This window comes from Hermetia illucens, chromosome 2, assembly GCF_905115235.1.
Source record: "Hermetia illucens chromosome 2, iHerIll2.2.curated.20191125, whole genome shotgun sequence".
Lineage (NCBI taxonomy): Eukaryota > Metazoa > Arthropoda > Insecta > Diptera > Stratiomyidae > Hermetia > Hermetia illucens.
The window spans coordinates 126,396,586-126,414,939 of record NC_051850.1 but is presented as its reverse complement, the minus strand read 5'-3'; the positions used below and the strand labels follow the sequence as shown (position 1 = coordinate 126,414,939).

General features: G+C 39.1%; 1 protein-coding gene across 1 annotated transcript in view; it reads right to left on the bottom strand.

The window, feature by feature from the left end:
* The window catches only part of LOC119647850 (solute carrier organic anion transporter family member 74D), a 101,716-nt gene extending 83,699 nt beyond the window's left edge, over nucleotides 1–18,017 (bottom strand). Inside the window, exon 1 of the mRNA XM_038049117.1 lies at nucleotides 16,624–18,017. The gene's annotated coding sequence lies outside the window, so the exon portion shown is untranslated. The remainder of the gene's footprint in view (nucleotides 1–16,623) is intronic.
* Between the last annotated feature and the right edge of the window lie 337 nt (nucleotides 18,018–18,354).

Here is an 18,354-nt window from a genome sequence, read left to right as displayed (position 1 = left end):
TTCAGAGATTTGCAATTCTTCAGGTCGACAAAGCTAATATCTAGCCCGACTGCTAAATAAAACTCATTAAATTAAAAAACAAATTCTTGACAATGACGTGATGAAGAATGTGGTTAAGTGGCAATCTCTCCCTTTCGTATTTGAATCCTTTTTGCGTTATATATGTTTGTTACTTCTTGTGTGTGAAGATAATCGCTACCCACAATTAAGTAGAGGCCTAAGGGACAAGAGACTGTTCTATTCTCAACAAAGAAATGATCGTGAGACACACGTCTGAGCTTATGACAAAAGGCGAAGTTGGTCTCGTTGCAAATGATGATACTACTAAGATATATTTGAGTCTTTTTTATGAGGTGGAGGAGAGGCAAAGCCTCTAAGCGCTCAGATCCTAGTGGCTCATTTTACTCGATCCCCCCTTCTAATGGAATATCCCGGATTCCGGATTCGTGCTACCCGCTGCAGTTGGAACACATCAGCACTGCTACCTGTCATTATGGGAAGCTTGTTCCTAGTTTTTGATAGAAGCATTAGCCAACGCTGCTGACACCCCAATCGCTGCTTCCGCCCCAGGTAGAGGGGAAATTGAATCCTCTTTTACTAAAGCATCCGAGATTTCATTTACCTCACCACAATGACTGGGTACAAAAAGTAATTCCATCGTAGTGAATCTACAAAGAGTTTAATCGATTTCTACAGTCCTGAAGTGATAACTTCATATCTTGTATGGAGATCTGATCAGAAGGCATTGCGAAAGCTGAATTCAGTTCTCCCAATAACTTTTGTTCTGTATCCCCCACGTCCATTGTTTTCCCATAGATCTAATCGACTTAGTCTGAATTGAAAATACTGCATTTAGAACTGCGTGGGGTGTCGTGCTTATGACATCCGTAGACACACAATTCTTTACAGTGTGGCTAGTTTACGGTGAAAACTATTCTGTTTCACCTTATCCTAGCATACTACGAATGTATAAGCGAACATCGGCCTAATGATAACAAAATACATATATCCACATTACTACCTGGCTTAAATCTCCACGTCGAGGCAAAGGTCCACCTGCACAGCTCATAAGCTGTGAGAACTCGCATTTCGTCTATCTTTGAAACCAAAGAGTGGGAAGAGCTTTCCACGCTAGTAGCGGGCAGCGGACAAAAACTACACTTCACAAGGTGGGACGGGAAACATACTTGCTTCTCAGAAAGGAGGGGTTATACGCCGTTACAAAGTTCGGACAACTTTGTTAAGCATACGTGGGACACAGCCGGGAATAAAGTTAAGAAACTAATGTATTTTCTCTGACATATCAAAACGAAGTTTGCAGCAAGAAAAGGTTATTTTGCCCTAATTTATTTATTCGTAACCAACCGTATATTATGCCTTGACTATCGGATTTGGTCAAGGTCAGTTACGAGGCCTTAGCTATCCCAAAAAGCTAAAAAATGACGAGATTATGAAGAGCTGCCGCAAAGCTCCACTTGCGTATCACCACCTGGTGTGGCGTGGGTGGCGTTGCCCTCAAGCTCCCTACCAACTAATGCCTAAGGTGTAAACAAGTTTGAACCCAGTTAAAGAATAATCGGTGAAAATAAATCGTATTTAGATCTCCCTTAGCAACAGGTTAGTTATTTCTAACATTGAAATTATCCGACAAGCTTTCATTCTTCTTCCATTATTCCATATCACTTAGTTCTAGCCCGATGGATTTGTCGGCAATCCTGGGATCGTAAATTCTGCAGCGCTAGGCTGACCAACTTGCGGAAGCGCTATGGTTTTCTCAAAAATGTCAGATACCTGGGTCCTAAGCTGGAGAAATTGCGTCATGCCAGAATACCTTCATCGAAAGTTTTCGGCTAAATTAGTCCCCACTCATATAACAGTGCAAGAAAGCATTGGTCCGTCATGGCCTCAACGTGTGTGATTTGGCCATAAGCGGAAACCACGCTAGCTGCATATACAAATCAGCCGACAGATTTTATGTCCTGACCTTCAATATATCGAGTGATACAATCTGTCAAACTAAGCACCTTAGATGTTGTTAGTCTTAATCTTTAGCTCAGCTGTATGTTGAAGTTTAGTGAAAGTATCTTCCCTAATTAAGTTGTACACTGAATGACCTAATATTGAGTTCGCCTTTATCGTTTTCAGGAGCCAATTTATCAAATCTATGATAGGATAGCACAAGGTTGTGGTACAGAAGGTCGCGGGTCAAATCTCACTGGTGGCAGTGGTATTTGTATTGTGATTTGACGTCGGATACTAGTCGACTCAGCTGAGAATGAGCACCTGAGTCAAATCAGGGTAATAATCTCGGGCGAGCGTAATGCTGACCAGATTGCATCCAACAGGCTATCCTGTAGTGTACCGGCCCTAACGGCCTTGAGTGAAGTGCTCTAACACACTTTAAGGCCCTGATCCAATTGGATTATTGCGCCAACGATTATTATTGTTATGATAGGTTATGCCTTCAAATACTCAACATTAATTTGCAGGAGACTAACCTTCGATTTCCGATTTTCATTTCTCGAATGATACATGACGAGCTTTGGCTTTACGGGAACCGATCTCCGAAAAATCTAATTTTTCCGTCCTAACAATCGAAGTAGAGACATTTTGTCTGTTAAATAAGGTTTTGCGGGTGAATATGCATCGCTTGGAAGCTTAGATAAGGGTCAATTCCATATTCCCATCCACATTGGGAGGAAGGTTTAAGGTTTAAGGTTTCAGAAACGCAGAGGGTTTTCAATATCCAGCGATCGCAATGCCTTGTTAGTGGGAAACTTGGTTATTGCGACGTCTACATAATGCTATAAAAGAGAAGTTGAAATGAGATCCACACCGAATCCTTTTCGTAAAAATTCGAAACTTGAGAGGTCACCACCGAGGACATCGTTGCCCCTCAGTAGTTGAGATTTATCACGGGACTCGGAAAGGAAAATGGATAGTCCCTGGTCCAATATTGGGAAAAACGCAAAAATGAACTTCATGGGTTCAAGAAAGAAAGCTAAATATCCACCAAATATAATTTCCTATATTAATGGTGTAAAAGTGACTCTAGAATTTGACTCTTTCTCAGCAAAAAGTATGTGAGGAAGCGGAGAACCGAGTATGGATGGGGTTAGTGCACCTTTTGGTACTTAGCAAATGGCCAAGGAGAAAAAAGGTTCTTCACCAAGAAAAGCCGTATTATATTTGCTTGAAGCAAAGAGATGTCTGTATTTTATACATTATAGTAAAGAATTTACTTTTCTATCTCCGCCGCATTTTTTTAGTAATCAAAGATTTGAAATCTCCTAACATGCTCTGGGCATATATAATGCATTCAACTGTGATGACTTAAAATACTCCCAATATTAGGACCTCCTCAAACACAAGGAGAAACCCATTTTGGCAGATTTGCCTTGATTTTGTTTTTCGTTAAATTTATAGAATGACATATCCCCAGTTATATAGGTAATTATTATCTCGACCTAACCAAGTAACAATTTTTATCAGTTTAATCAGTAACTTCGCATCTAGTGTGCAGCTGCTTACCGATTTATGAGCGAAGGTCATGTTCATTTTGGTGTCAATTATTCTCTATGTGAACATGCCGGTTAACTGAATTTGGTATATTATTACTTCCATGCACGCTGGCATGCACGTGATCTTTTCTGATTTGTAATCGCTGAGATGTCATTTTGTGTTCAAAAATAAACTCATACTTGGAAATTCAGCATTTTTTCAATGAGGTGCATAAACAATATCTGCAAATTGACTGGCAACTTAGATCAATATTATCACGTAAATGAATACCGTTATACCATTTCTTAGAGAAAATAAAGTGAACCAAATACGAAACGTTTTCCCAGCTTTCGATGTGAACATTACCTTACCTAAATAAAAAGCTGGTCATAAGGATATGATAATGGTGAGAAATTTTCAGTGGCAGGCTTCTGATATTGTTGTGTTGTGTGTGCAAAACAACGACTGACTTCAGTGAAACATTGTCATGGTAAAATTACAGTCATAGGTAACATATAATAAAATGAATAAATTGGAGGAAAAATATTATGTGTTCCATTCAGAAGAAAGTGGGGTTGATACTAGATGTAAACATTTTAGAGGAATCTCAAACATATACTCGTATGATCTTAATGAAAATAGATTATTCTTCCACAAAACCGTTTGGTAAAATCATCAAAGGAGGTTACTGGACCAACTCCAAAAAGATAATAATTCAAGTATTTTGGGCATGAAAAAGATCCTGGGGTTTTATGTGTGACTAGCTGAACCCGGGGGACAATGTTCTTCCTGTATATGTTTGCAATTGGAAAGCCATTTGGTATTTCCGAAGATGTTTGGATTCTTGAGTAGCTGGAGCAATATGAGTTATAAGCGGCTCTGTCGTCTTTGTCAGTGGTGGCCAATTGACCCTTACACATCGCAACGATTGGCCTGCCAATAAGCTTATCAGTGTTATAGAAATAGCCCTTCTTCGAGGCGCCATAATCCTTCAGCGAGTGATGAGCGACAGAATTCTTCAACGATGTTAGAAAGGAAGACCTTATTTTTCCTTCTGCGTATCTTCATTATCCCCTCTTCTCCGGGAATGGCGCTGACAAATTAAACTTTACCATGATAATGTCAAATTATCCCCCATTTGAAACACCACTTATACAGAGGTGACCGCTGTCATTTTTTAACGGGCTTCGGGATCACCTGTTTTTCCACTCTCCCCCTTTATAAATTTCTGACCCTATTTTCTGATATCTTACTGCAATAACCATATAAAATGAAAGATTGCCTTGGAAGATATTTTTCTATTTTATTGGCTAAAAGTATCTAATTTAAACTAATACGTATTTCGGGTACCAACTGTCCCTTCTTCAGTGTTTTATCTTCTGAAAAATGTTCCATTATTTGCCTCTTAAAATACATAAAGAAGGCGAGAAGGTCAGAGAGATAATCGCAGCAACGAATTTAAAGTGATGAATATTAGTATCCTTCGACGTAAAAGCGCTGTTCCTAAGCGTATCGATGAAGGAAGCACTACATTTGTTCGAGGAATGGAGCACGACACACGGAAACTCATCCGAATAGAAGAAGAAGCCTTAATTGTATAAGAAACTGGCCTTCACGTGCATGAGTAAATCCTATTTCACATTCAGGAATAAATTTTATAAAACAGCCTCTGGGCAGCTGCCTCTTTCCGCTGCCATGCGAGGTTTTTATGGAGAACCTGGAGGATGAACTCGAGGAAGCTGGGGCACTCACGACATTCTGGATGAGATACGTGGATGATGTATTTGCAATTATCAAAAGGGAAGAAGCAGGAACGATCCTCGGAAAACTCGATCGGGCACACAGAAACATCGATTTCACCATGGAGATCGAAAAGGAAGGGGAGATACCGTTCATAGACTTAAAAATAATTCGGGAAAGAGGGGATTTTGAATTCGACATCTACAACAAACCGACCCAGATACAACGAACCATCACATACACGTCAAACCGCGATTTCCACCATAAGATGGCGGCTTACAACTTTAAGATTCACAGGATGATTACAACACCGCTCAATAAGGAGAGAAGAAATAAAGAAATGAATTACATCCTGGAAACAGCCAAGAAAAACGGATACAACAGGAACCTCATCGAAAATCAGATCAAAAAGAAACTACGCCAGGTCTCAAGACAGCAACTTTCAACACTCGTCCAGGAGGCGAACACAGAACCTAAGCAATGGATTACACTAACCTACTCGTGTTGGACGCAGAACATCAAAAGGCGGCTACATAAACGTGGATTCCGGGTCACCTCGACCAGCAGACGATATCTACAATCAGTCAAGGAGAAAAAAGGGTGTACGGAAAAGGGGCGTTTATAAGATCTCTTGCCCAGACTGCGACAAGATTTACATAGGGCAAAGAAAACGACTACTCCACACCAGCGTGTTAGAGCAGCCCGAATCCACTAAAAATAAGAATAACTCAAACATAACCTCCGCGGTTGTCAGACATATAATAGAGCAGGGACATCATATGTCGCCAATATCTTGAAGGAGGTGAACGGCGTTAGGAGACTAGATTCCTACGAGAGTCTCCACACCTCAAAAATTCCTCCCGAAAAAAGGTTAAACATGGACATGGGCAACAATTTTTCCACCTTAGTAGGCAGTAGGCAGGACTAACTAATAGGGGAAAATTTTTCAGAAGATAAAACACTGAAGAATGGGACAGTTGGTACCCGAAATACGTATTTGTTTCAGTTAGATACTTTTAGCCAAATATCTTCCAAGGCAATTTTTCATTTTAAGACTTCGGTTAACAAACAACCTCAATTCAAACCAATAACCATATCCTAAGTGGGAAACAGATTGCTTAAGTGAGCATCAGGATTCTATCCCCCTGTAGATTCGATTCGTTGATCGATAATTTATAGTTATCGATTAAAAAAAAAAAAATCTTTATCCTTCGCAGTGCAGCAGAAAAGGTCAAACCCCGAATTAAGGAAAGCTAAACCAAAATGCAACACTGAGAACCAATAATGTCCCTCAAAAATTAAAATCGTACCACATTTTATTCGAAATAAGCTGAAAATAATTCTCGTGCTATACTTTATTCAAAAGAGATCCAACCTTTCAATTCCAAACCAACTTATTCGTTTTTTAAGGTTTTGTGAAACACAAAACCTTATTAAAATCGGTTTACTGTCTGTCTGTTTGGCTGCCCGTCTGTTTGCCTGTCAGTCCGACAAACGCATTTTTCTCGGAGACTGTAGCAGCGATGGACACCAAATTTGGTGGGAAGATGGCAACTGTGAACACTCACGCATACAATGAGTTGCATCCTTTTACATCGAATTTAAGGGGGGGAGGTCCCAATACATGCACAAGGGTGGTGTAAATTTTTTTTCATCAAATATAGTCATGCGGGGTATCAAATGAAAGGTTTCGGTTAGTACTTTCCAACGCTAGTTTTGACATTTGTTGGAAAGGCGGGAAGCTTGACGGGTTGAAAGTGATCATTTATTTAAGAGGGCTATTCTCAGAAACTGTCCAACCGAAAAATCGGAAAAAATCAAGATGCTGCCACTATATGGTAGCTAGGCTCCGAAATACCTTCGATACCGATATCCATTCGAATAAAGTTAATAACAGTATATTACTATAATTTTCAGTGATTGGCTGCACACCCCCCCCCCCCCCCCCCCCTCCTTAAGTTCATCCTAGCACCACGAAATGCAGCTATGTAGGCTTTAATATAGAGCTTGATCCTACCAAGTTTGGTGAAAATCGCACTATTACTTACAGAGTTGCCACTTCTTTAGAAATTCAAGATTTTGAATGTCAATATCACCCGCAAGTGAATATTTTCACATAATATATGTGTATATTACGTGTTTCGTACTAATGGGAAAAATTCACACTCAAATGTCTTTATAAAAGAAATACACAAACCCTTCCATACCTGAAGTGTCGAGCTTCCGGTTTCTCGCTACACTCCGCACAGCAGGTCGGCTCGATTTTGAAACGAGCCAATAAGTGGAGGTAGTTCGAGGTGATGCAGGGAGAAGATACAGAACATTGATGTAGTTCCTTTCAAATCGAAAGTATCTTAACTTACCACGCCTACACAACTCCTAAAGCGAAGACTGCAAGAATGTTCAAAATTTGCTGTGAAGGGGGAGGGGGGTAAAAACATAACAAACCCGGATACGGCCGATCAAACAGTATCGAGAAATCAAGGCTTCATCACAGGATTAATCAATGCTGTTTAAAATAACGTCTAAAGAATGGTAATATTTTCCTTTTTTTCTGAAACTAAACTAAAGGTAAACTCATGATTGCTATATAAAGCCCACATCAAACAACAGAAAACAAAGCTTTACATTTAACATGTATAGCCAATTTGTAAGTTTGTATCTTCTGATATCTTACTGCAGTAACCACATCCTTAGCGAAAACTATATAGCTTAAGTGAACATGCATACATATCCATATGTAAATACACAAACTCTTGTATACATGCTGGCAAAAGCTCTTTGAAACGAACGATGAACTTCGCAAATTCTTACAACACCGCAAAATTCTGTCCTGATAAGATAATATAGACATAAGACATTGTCTAGACAAGAGTGTACTATATTATGTCGGCGTCCCAAACTAAATGCCTGTCTGAAATTATAAATAAGAGTAAATTGCATCTGATGGTGTAAAATCATGGGGCTTTGGGTTGGATTAATAAAGTCATTACCAAAAAACTTTTGGAAATGGAATGGAATTAAGAAACTAACGACCCGTTCTTGCTGGAGAATAAACGCCCACCAGTAGCTATCGATAAAAACAAAAAAGGGGAATATTTGTTTTTGAGGTTGCCTATATTTTCCCATGTTTATTAGAATGAAGGATGAAAAAATTCATCGATTTTTTAAATTAAGGGTTGACGTTTTTCGGTTTGGTGTTCTTTGGGTAGCTGCCCAGTTCATTGCAGCAAAGAGCTATTGAAGATGGAGATAACTAGCTAGCGACAAGTAAGTGTCCGCATTAGAAGTTATGACTTTAATTTAAAAAAAATGCCTAAACGGGTCTTGACAAATGATATAATAAAATCGAATGGGTTTCTAGCTCTTATTTAAGAAAATCATAACCGCAATGAATGTGAAATTCAGTATCCTAATCATCATCATCATATAAATCTGTTGAATCTAATTATTGCAAGCTGTCAATCATTTTAGATTTGGTCTAAAGCAATTTCATAATTTCGGCCCCCAATGTGGGATACGTTCCTCATAACATTCTGTTGTACAAGCTTGGTCTATGAGGAAATTCTTTTAATGCATGGAATCTACCCGCTTTTTAATATATTATATTTGAATAAGCGTTTATTAGGTGCAACAGTTTCCTTTTCCGAGAACGTGAAGATACTTCTTAAGCAAAATGATTGCGACATGGATTTTATCAACGATATAGACCGAAAAGGCCTTTCCATATTAGACAGATTTATCATCTATGTTGTTGAAGATAAACCGCAATTCCAGGATATAAGATGAGCAAGGGCTTTACCTGAACCATAGTATGCACTAATATGGCAGGATTATACTGATTTGGATTAGGGAAGCGAAACCCTTATAAAAACGAGTGGATGAATTAGATTTGTTTATGAGCTGGTTTAAAGAGCTTTTGATTTCTAAGGTCAAATGTTTCAGAAGTTTTGAGGAGCTATTCTTTGGGCAATGTTCGAAGTGAAATCTCGCTCAATTTAGTTTCCTTAATTGAATCGATGGACCAGGAGTCATTGAAATGTTGAAAAAAATATGCCGAAAATTGCTCATGCATCGCGTTTGGTTAAACACTACAAATGACCAAAAGGCAATTTTTGTATCTATGAAAATTACTATTTCATATTAGTCAAAATACGTAATGAAGTAAAAAGCTTCACTTGGTATGAATCGTAAATAAGCTACAGATACTATCTAAAGATGAAATCCAAATTAACGACCTTGACAAAGAACTCTCTAAAATGTTGGAGGCGTTAAGCAATTTTGGTTTTCCCATTGGTCATTATGAAAGAAACATGACTGAAGAGGTACTTGTGGATAGTGAAGATTAAAATATTAGATGCTGATAGACGACAAAATTGTTCGCGAATTATTAATAATACAAGTATATGACAATGGTTGCAAAGAGAATTTAATTTAATGTAATTTTTATCATTAGATTACGATACACGATACGAATGGAGAAAATAGGAGACTTCTAATGGCTTTTAGGCACTTAAATTAGCATTCAGATGACATGAGCGGCAGGGAGATTCTTATCATTATTTGTCATTAGAGCTCAGTGCCAGGAAAGACGAATTCAACATTGACACAGAGGAGCATTACACCATTATTTCTGGCAAATTAATATCATTTAATTCTATTTCATTATGTACTATGTATTAATTAATTGGTAGTAACAGTCGTTTGGCAGTACCTTGATCTTGATCTAGCAGTTTTTCTACTGAATCCTCCCTCCACATACATGAGGTGACTAATGGATATTTCATGATCGCAGCAGCAGACGGAGGAGGGGGTTTCTGGCCCACAAAATGAAAAAACCTTTCTGGAGGCCGGGGGTACTGGTAATATGTCCCCAGGCGTACAGCATAGCCCAAGAGCAGAGAATACATAATCTAATGGGACCGATCAAACTATGACTGCTACTTTTTAATCTTGAAATGGGTGGACGTCTAGTTAAATGATTAAACTATGGCAATTTCTTCGGGAGGTATCCCCAGATTGCATCCGAAAAAATTAAACGTTTCAGGAGCGAAATTATTGATATTTTATTGAAACACTTCAATGCTGAAACTGGTTCTCAGGGGCATAGCGGCAAGGCACAGCCGACTTCGCCAGCGGAAAGTCATAAGTTCTATTCGAAACATATACAAGATAGCATATCACTTCAACATAATGCACAAAACATCACCTTAGTATGTGATGTGATATCTCCCCATTTTTTGAGATAAGTGATATTAAAAAATGTTACCTATCATTACCCCTACCGTGCGTGTGATGCTATATCACCTATTGCATTCGGCACGCAGTTTTATTAAATGTTACTTATCACTAGAGTGTTATTTGCCTACATTTGACACATTCGTATCATAGAATGTACAGTACCGTCAAGTAGATATGCACTAAGATCCTTTCATTCGAGAGAAAAAGGAGCCAAAGGCTTCTTATATACCATAGTAAGATGTCATCAGAAATTTTGCTAAGAATCGCCACATTTGAAAGTTACCGCCGATCACACCCACAGTAATGTTTGTAGGCCAAAGTTATCCAAGCGAGGAGGGAATCATAACACTAACAAATACGCAAGCGATAGTCTGTATCGGAACTCGACCGCCACTTGTTTAGGAAGTATGGCTTTATGTATGGAACGATGCATTGCATTACATTAGTATTGCTCGGTGATGTTTTATGATGCCTTGTAGTGTAATATTACATTGGCACTGACATTACGAACCACTATTTATCACAAAAGTAATACAATAATTACCGCTTTACTGGGTGGTGTTATAATGATGTTAAATGGTGCTGTTATATTAAGTGGTCTTATGATGTGAGGTTCGCTGAAGTTTGGACTACACTTGAGAATGGACCGAATTTTTCTTAGTAGAATAGGTGCTTGGAAAATGCTAGGAATATGATATCGCCGTGCACTAACTGTTTCTTAATTTTTGATGAGTCTAAATACAGAACTAAAAATCCCAGCTAAGCCAAATGAAAATTCAGAGTGAACGGATATAAACCTAGACAAAATAGATGGATCAACGCGTCAAAAAGGAAATATATGACGTAAACGGGAGAAATTACCCCTATAAGGCAGAACATAACGATGCACGAATACAATTTCAATCCGTTTATGTACCTAACTTTCCTTCTTACTATGGACCGCAATGAATATCAATTAGGACCCCCCAATCTTTAAACAAAATCATAATTTGTTTTACGACCAACCACTTATAAGCACAAAGTGAATCCCGAAATGAATTTTGAAAGGCAAGTCAAGTCAAGAAAAGGTCCCAGAACTCATTTGATAGAGACAGCAGGAGCAAAAGATTGATATGTTGCGGAATACCATTACCCATAGATGGTAAATATGTACGAACAATCGATATGCACGATCAATGTGTACTATCTCTTCACTATCCCATTCGTTTTAATATGATTCTTGCAAACTTACCAAATAAAGGCGAATACTCTACTTTGCAGTAAATTAGCACAAACAATTGTGAGCATAGTTCTAGTTCAAACTAATAATAATAAGATTTACGGTAAACTTCTCAATATCGTGTAATACACGTTTTTATGACCGCAAAATTGTTCACTCTTTGGATGAATTTAAGGGGATTTTCAGTAAATTTCTATTCAACTAAATATATTTTATCGGGGTTTTTAGTGATTAAATATTACTAAGTATTGTTTCATTCATTAGTTTTATACTTTATTTAGTTGCGCATGGTCTTGTATTTGAGGGACCACTTTTCTTCTTCCTCTGTGTTGTACATATTTTCTACTGCACTTACGAAAGAAGAAATAGCCACTACAAAATGGGAAACTTGCCAGGAAAGGCGAGTTCAACCGCCAGAGTTTAAACTATATCTAAAGATACTTCAATCCAAATCGAACAAATTTTTCGATCATCACTTTATATGAGGTTCATCCTCAATAAAAACGTTGAAAAAGGACGCCTACATCTCATTTTAATACATTAAGACAAAATTCTCCCGAGTTGGTGACGTAGGACCTGCAAACACTAGAAGGATCCCCATTCCCTCTAAATATCTAGAGAGTAGTGGGGACTAAAATTCAAGGAACGCCACGTTCTGATAATTTGCCGGTTAGCACGTGCCAGTTCCCTGAGAAGGCTGGTGTTCAACCAGTGAGAGCATTTTTCAGAATAACCAGATTGTTAAAGATGAGTTCGAAAGGGCACGTCTGGTTTTATCCAATTTACAGGACCATCACTTTAATTTATTTAACGGTGAAGAAAATTTGAATGAATTCTATGAAGAGAAATTCATTAAGAATTGACTGTCGCGCAGAATTGCGACAAAGTCCTCGGCGATTTCGATTTTGACTCATCTTTGCTGAGAACGCCTGATCTTTAAAATGTTAGATATCGCCTTCTGTTTGTAGTTAAGTCTAAAATTAATAGACCATTAGCTTATTCCCAACTACCATTTTATTTTATTATGTATATATATATATATATATATATATAATTAGCTTTGTACTGATGAAGGGAGTAAGTTGCTCCCGAAATATATATATACATAATAAAATAAAATTGTAGTTGGGAGCCTGATCTTTGTTATTTTTCTCCAGAGATGTTCCAGGTTATTGCTCAACACACTAGGGAAGAAATGTTCAAAGGTAAAAAGGAAATGTAGAAAATGAGACAAACATTTTGTGAAACTATCGACGTGGTTGATTTGAAAGGCTTTATTACGTTATTATATTTTACAGGAGTGGGAAAACAATCACATAAAAATTAGAGGACCTATGGGTTCGGATGAAATTTCGATCGAGCGTTTATGCCCGAATGTCGATTTCTGTGCCTTTCGGTTTTTGTCACTAGGATATACGAAATGCAAGGGGGTCGAAGAGTAGTATTTGCCGTGAACGGTTGCAGCCTCAGCGCTGCAATTTTCAACAATGAACTTTCAACAATCAACTTTGATTTACCACTAACTACCGAAACCTATTCTTGCTTCCACGCTGGTAACCCCAGGGAATGAAAACCAGCAAACGAGAGAGGGTGAACGGTGAATTCTCTTTGGTGTAAAACAGATATGAGCTGACTGGCCTTCCAGGTTAGGGGCTCTGGAATAGTCTGACAACTTGTTCATAGTATGCTATCGTCATGGAAGGAAAATAAGGTCTCGCGTAGGATTGGAAATACAATGACGACTACGGTAACAAAAAATACGGCTTGGACTGCATTGTACATTCCCTGTTCAGAACTGGCGCTCTTAGGACACTCAATGAATAGAGCAAAAAGTGCAATATATATGCTTTGGTGCACTAGGAAAAGAAACCGTTGGGCAATGAGGTATTTGATTCTCGAAAGCAAACTATTTTCGAAAGCAAAAAAAAGGCTGAAGCACAAGATGGCGACTGCATTCGGGTAAAAGTCGCAATCAAGACTACTACAGAGAAAACCGTTGGGCACGACTCTCAGCGTAAGAGGAATGATTCAGGAGAGACCCACAAGAGCCAAACGAGACAAATCCGTAGTATTTAGACGTACCATTGACAAAATCTGCAGAAATGAGAAACGAAAGCATTTAAATGACGAGATCTGAAGATTGCATAATCCGAAAGATGCCAGTAGATCTATATGATACGCTACTGTATAAATCATCCTAGATAGTAGCCTATGCGAATGATATAAATATCCTGGTCTTGGTGAAGCTCAATGAGGTAGCGAAGGAAATTGGGCTAAAAATAACCGAAGAGAAGACCAAAATTATGATACAAACCAGAAAAAAGACACCAATTAGACAGTCCGTGACAATAAATCTTTGCAACTTTGAATTAGTGGACAATTTTTTGCTTAGGCACAATTCTTACAAAACATACAACTTTCATTCGACTTTTCTTGCGATGTGACCGCGAGATGTGGATAATGTACCAAGCCGCGGAGCAAAAAAAATCAATTCTTTCAAACATTGAGTTGTCAGTCAAAAGCCCGACAAAAGAGTTCCCAGGCATCTACAAAAGGCAAGATGAAGGAAGGCGACCACCAGGAAAACTTCGAAAAGGATGAGAGGACTTTGTAAACAACGGAAGTTACACACTGGTCGATTTTCGAATTTCGAGGATGAGGTCGCTGGACCAAGAAGAATGCAGACGAAGACTTCGAGAGGCTAATGACCGACATCAGACTGTAGCGTCATAAAAGAAGATTCGAACAAGCTCCCATTAAGGGTTGGTGACCAAATTCTCGCATTTCACCTACAACAACGTGCCAACACCATAGGTACCCGTTGCTGAACTTTATGTTGCGAGGATAGGAAACGCCAAAGGAGACGCCATTCCGAGATATTAAATCGAGAAATTAACTGAGCAGATATTCAGTTCTGAACCCAACGTCACCTGCAATAACTAATTCTTGTCCGTCCCTTGACAACAGTCCATACGATGCTGAAAAGCAAACCCGAAATACCAGCAGCTTTTACATAACCAACTGCTGCCAGTACAGTACGGTCAGCCTACGCCGGAAAACTAACTTTACTTTCCAATTGTCCGAAAAAATATGGTAGTTTTCCTATTTTCAAGTTTGCATAAAGGCAGTTGAATAAATGAAAGACCCACAAACCAGAAATTGAAGTTTTCCCAAAGCTTTATAGCTGAGTGAGACGGGTTTTACAAGAATTATGTAATATGGAGAAATACGAAGCGATAGTCGACATGCGTTTATTTTGGTGAGCAGGATTAGGTAGGAGTAAACCGCATTATTTATTTCTTTCAAGAGAAGCAAACCCTATTTTAGAACAAGTCCAAGAAACAGTTCTGTTAAGAAGGCATTTAGAGGTTTGTCTGTGAAAAATCAACTTAACGAAAACCATCAGATCAAACGATTTACATTCTGGACGAAATCGAAAGTAGGTTTTATTTTTTTTAAACATTTGGGTATTAAGCCAGAAAAGAGTGGTCTGTGGACCGTGTCCAGTCCGACACCAAGTGGATGCGGGCATAGTATTTGTCAATTCGTAGATAAAAACTAAGCTTCGACCAAGCATAAGCCTGGACTATGGAGGTTTTACGTTCGATATGATTCGTACTCATATTGTGTATGCGAATGTATATAAAGGAGCATTAAATACCCACACTGCTCCCAGGGCACAGATGAAGCAGCGTCTGATGAGTTGCATCTGCCCTCTGCGATACCATAAATCGTCCTCGTTATTTTTTATTCAAAATGTTCTTGAATTTTTTGAAAGTCAAGTTTCTAGTCTTTCTTAACCCATTTGCATCCGGAAGTAGCCAGTATACACATCCGGTCTCGAAAAATGTACTACACACACGAGAAGATAATATACAGTTGAATAAAGAGAGAGTGCTTGGGCCGCTTTTGGAGGAATTTCCCAAAGAATCCCTGGAACCGAAAAAGCAGGTAACTACCAGGATATCATCTAAAAAAAATTTTCTCCTGAAAACGCAAAAATACAACACAACTCTTACAGTAAGTTCTTTTTATAGATTTTAGATTTTTCCACCGCGCGATATCAGTTGGCAAAAGGGGAAAGGTTCATTAGGACCTGCTATACATATAGAGCTGATATAAGGAGAAATTGTTGGACGGAATGTTGGTATACATTGTTGGTCGATTTGCCTTTGGGCACGAATGATATTACCTTACGCTAAGCTACATTGTTTTAACCATATTATTTTTTTTAGATTTAGGCGAAAATAGATTTTTTTAATAAAAAGGTCGCCTGCATAAAAATCATACATGTTACAAATTTGTACTTCTAACTTTCCAATCAAATCTGTCTATCATGCATAATTTCATAACAAGAAATGAAAAAGCGGTGTTATCTCTTTGATTTCAGCCAACCCTGATCTGGAACAGTTTTATGATTTCGGCCCCCAATGTGGGATAAACTCTTCATAAAATCAATGCGTACGATCGGTTATATTCATTATCATTTTATTTCTGACAATGCAGCCGCTGAAGCAATAACACTGAGAATACTCCTTGATTGTAGCCACCTAACTTCCGCATTCCACTATCTGAGGGCTAGCAGCCTACCTGCGTGCCCCAGTCATGGCTCATTAATCGATTTTCCATAAAATCAAGTTTGTATACAAAGCATAATTGCTGCTTTGGGCCGAGCATAAGACACAACAGGTATAGAGCAGCATTCGAAAAAACCGAAAAACTAGGTGGGCCAGCCCCAAGCCGCATAAGGAAACCAATCGTGCAACCATCTGTTCCGCGGCTTCCATGGAGAGCTGCCTACTAAAAATTTTCTGTTTAACGTAATTCCGGATTTTATGCGGTCAGATGAGGCGAAATGGAAATACCGCCAGCTCCTCTCTTTCGAAATTATGTTAATGTTTCTTTCATATTTATATACTTACGTTATTTTCGTAGCAGAATCAGCTGTTGGTGATGCTGCCCAGGCTGAGATGCTGTTGCTTATGATTATTCACTGAACAATTTGTAGCTTGTATTTTGTGTTTTCACTTGTTGGACGCCGCAGAACGATTTCACTTGGACAGAGGTTTGTTTGGCTGCGTGAATGCGCTAAAAATTTTCCTCACTTTCTGAGCCAATTCTCGAAATATTTGAATTAAACGGAGGCAATTGCAAGAGCACAGAAACGTTCACTATGTAAAGTATCTCAAAATTATTGATGAAACGACACAAACATCACTTTCACTTTCGGCGGCGGCCCAACCACGAATGTTTCTGATATTTACCCACGACCAAGCCAATCTTATTTTCTGGCAGACAAAAAATATGATTTATCGCCGTCGTCGTCAAAGGGGATGTAGATTTTAAGAAATTCGAAATAAACGCACCTACGAGTGGGCAGGGGAGTGAACGAATGTACTTGAGACCGCGGGTACGAATGGGTCAATAAAACCTTTTTCGGAGACGGAGTTTCAAGTTTAAATCGAGTTCTTTTCCTTCCTGTGGGATTTTTCCAAAATCCAAGTCGATCCTGTTCTGGGGTTGTGTTTCAAGACGAAGAATATGAGACAAACCACATTTCCAGAGTGTTTACCGAGGGTGCATAAAGCCGGTCTGTCTGTCTGGAGACTACGCAGTGAATATAGAGAAAATTGTCTTCTATTTTTTATGAGTTGTTCATCAAATGTCTGTGGACAACAGGGGAACCGGTCTTTTTTTGTATATGCAGTCTCGTCTATGCGTCGAGAAAAATAAAACGTTGGGAAATCCGATTCAGACAAAAATCGGTTCACCTGAATAACACATCTACGGATAACACGCAAAAAGCACTAAGATCTTATTGTGTATGAAGGTGTTTGCTGGTCGATGGAAAATTCAAACAAGAGCCCAGAATCGATTGTGAAATTGATAGCTGCAAAGCTCCACCACTTTCCGTTTCCGTTTCCGACTGTTGTCAACACCGCTGTTGTGACACCGCGTGAAAATACGAAAGCGAAATGATGAAAATCTCGCTGGAACGGCGTATAAAAAGCACGAAGGCCACTTTTGTCAAAAACTGAAATGAGGGAGACCCCTGAATCTGAACTGTCGTTGTTTGCTTCGCCTTTACGTTTGTTTTTAGAGGGCACGTTCGACCGAACTGAATGAAAGCAAAACTTGTTCTGTCAGATAAGTCCGCGATTCGCTCTCTCGTTAATATCTGTATATTTTCAGTTCCAAGTCAAATGAAAACATCGGCAACAAAGCGAAACGTAAACGTAAGTCTCCTTACGAAATACACAGGCAGTTTTGCCTGCGTTTCTACAAACAACCTCACGAACAAGTCTAGCTCCGACTCCGACTAGTTGGCTGTCAGAAGGGGAACTTCCATCTGAGTTGCTTATCGCAACACTCTGCAAACGACTGAGTATGAAATGGAATTTTGTTTGCATATCATTTGGTCGTGCGTTCTCAGTAACACACACGAAATTTCGAATCTCGCCTCTTCAGGCGAGCTCCACAGCTCCAAATGGCGTCCAGAGCGCCGGTCATACATCAGCACACATTGTCCCAGGCAGCCCCATGGCCCCGCAGTAGCTCCAACAGCACCACAAGGTGTAGGCCCCGGTCTCGCTTTTACTTTCAATGTATGACGAGCCACGACTTTGCTCCACGCGAGCCCACACTGGGCGCTG